Below are 2,397 nucleotides of genomic sequence, written 5' to 3' on the forward strand. Positions count from 1 at the left end.
AGTAAACAACATGAAATACGAAAACAAATGAATTCACTACGCAAACAACGAGAGAAACAAATGGAAAACAGGACAAGTACATAAAGAACCACCCTTCAGCAGTTGTCAGCTGTCTACACCTCATTTCGAGCATTGAACGACAATATGAGTCTTCGAAGCCAGTTGCTCCCATAAGTACCAAACTAAAATTTGGAATTAATGGAGGGTCAAAGTTGGGGACAGAAACAGGGGTGCTGGAGACATAAAGAAACCGAACGAAAACAAACATGGAGGGTCGTTAGACCAGAATGAGGGTAAAATAGCGAACGCTGGAGAATATTTTCTTTAACAAGAGAAAAGATAGAAGAGACAAATAGGATACGTTCAGTCCTTAGGACAGCCCTGAAAGAAAAGAAAAATGTTCTAACATTTTTCTAACATAACGATTTAAATATATATTTTAACCATATAACACAAACCTTCTGTAGTTTTTTCACTCTTTTTAATCTTCTATGCATATATATATATTCAGAAAACATCTAGACAGATGCCGGAACACTGACAAAAGCATAACAGTCACAATTGAGGCCAATGAAAGAAATTTGGGTAATTTAAGAATTAAGGAAGCTTTACTCATACACAGACTAAGACCCCAAATTAACAACAGGATGGAAGTTGGTAATCAATATATTATTTAGCTACATCTGAATGTATGTACGTTCATTCTTAATAACATGCTCATGTGTCGTTTATAACAAAAAAAAAAGAAGGGCAAAAAAGAGAGAGAAGCTACACGTATAACACATAACTTAGAAGCAGTGCCACAGATGTACCAACACACACGAGATTGAAACATAGCCGACCTCAAGCACTTCTCATGAGGAATTCCGGATGAAGCTTCGTGAAACCACTACTAAGACGCTTCCGAAAAAAAGAAAACCATTGGAAAACAGTTTATAGCAGAGACTCCAGCTAAGAAGATCTGAAGAAGGAATTGTAATTCCGAAATATCATCGGACTATAGATAACCAAATTACAACAGGTATATAGTCCATTTTTTGTTTTATAGTGCATTGTTGTACCATTCTAAACTTTTTATTCTTTACAAACAATACACAATGCTTCAAGCGAACTACAATACTCTCATATATATATACATACATATATACTTACATACATACATACATACATACATACATACATTCAATTAGAGATTAAATTAGCCTCATTAAGGGAATAATAATAACATTCATAAGATGATAGATTTATATATAAACCATGGTTGATAATCATTCAACAGAAAAGTAAGAACATGGGGATATAGCATTTAGTGAAAATTTATTATCTGCAAAAATCAAACATAATCACTTACAGCTGTTTCAGTTAAACCTAAAAGATTAAAATGGCAATTATTAAAACTATTATATTAGGCAAAACCTCATCAGAGGTAGAAAAAAGATATACCGTTAGGTTTTTAGGTGTTGTATCTTAGAATCATCGCTGCAATGATACGAACATACAACATTTAAAAACCTAACGGTATATCTTTTTTCTACTCCACTGATGAGATTTTGCTTGGTTTTAATATTTGCTATTTTAATCGTTTAGGCTTAATTGAAACTGCTGTAAGTGACTATGTTTGATTTTTGCAGATAATAAATTTTCATTGAAAGCTATGTCTCCATTTTCTTACTTTTCTTTTATATATATGTAAAAATTATAACATGTAAGCACGAGGAATGTTCTGTATTGCCTCGTGCTTATATGTTAATCTTTGGCTTTCCTTAACAAAATTAGACAGACAAGAACACGTCTCCCTTGTTCCAGCTACAACGGAGAGAAGTCACTCTCTCTCCCACTATTCTATCCTATTACTCTGTAACTCTCTCTCCCTCACTCCTCCTCCCTTGCTCATGTGGCTCCCACGTGACCATCGGCCATCTTTCTTTCTTCTCCTAACTTGTGTTTCTTTCTCTCCGTTGTAGCTGGAACAAGGAAGACGTGTTCTTGTCTGTCTCCTGTCCTAGCTTGATATACGCGCTCGCCACCACAACCTCGTTTAGGCCTAGCAGCCCTTCCTGTTTGTTTTCACTGTCCTGTTTGTGTTTCCAATTTTGACCCTCCGCAAAATCCCAAATTTTATTCAATTTGCTTTGCGGGAGCAGCTGTTTTATCGAAAGTGTATATTGTTGTTAAATGCTCGAAATACGAGAGTAGAAAAACAGCCAACAACTGATGAAGGGTCGTTTTTTATGTTGTTTGTCTTGTTTTCCATTTGTGTCTTACGTTGTTCGAAAAATAGTTCATATTCCATGTACTCGTACTTCAAATTTTTTTGTACACGTTTCGTGACGTCTTCTGCCCACATATGCATACATATATAAGTATAGATGTAAGCATGTACATATACGTATGTAT

The sequence above is a fragment of the Octopus bimaculoides genome, chromosome 8 (genome assembly GCF_001194135.2).
Source record: "Octopus bimaculoides isolate UCB-OBI-ISO-001 chromosome 8, ASM119413v2, whole genome shotgun sequence".
In the NCBI taxonomy this organism is placed as follows: domain Eukaryota; kingdom Metazoa; phylum Mollusca; class Cephalopoda; order Octopoda; family Octopodidae; genus Octopus; species Octopus bimaculoides.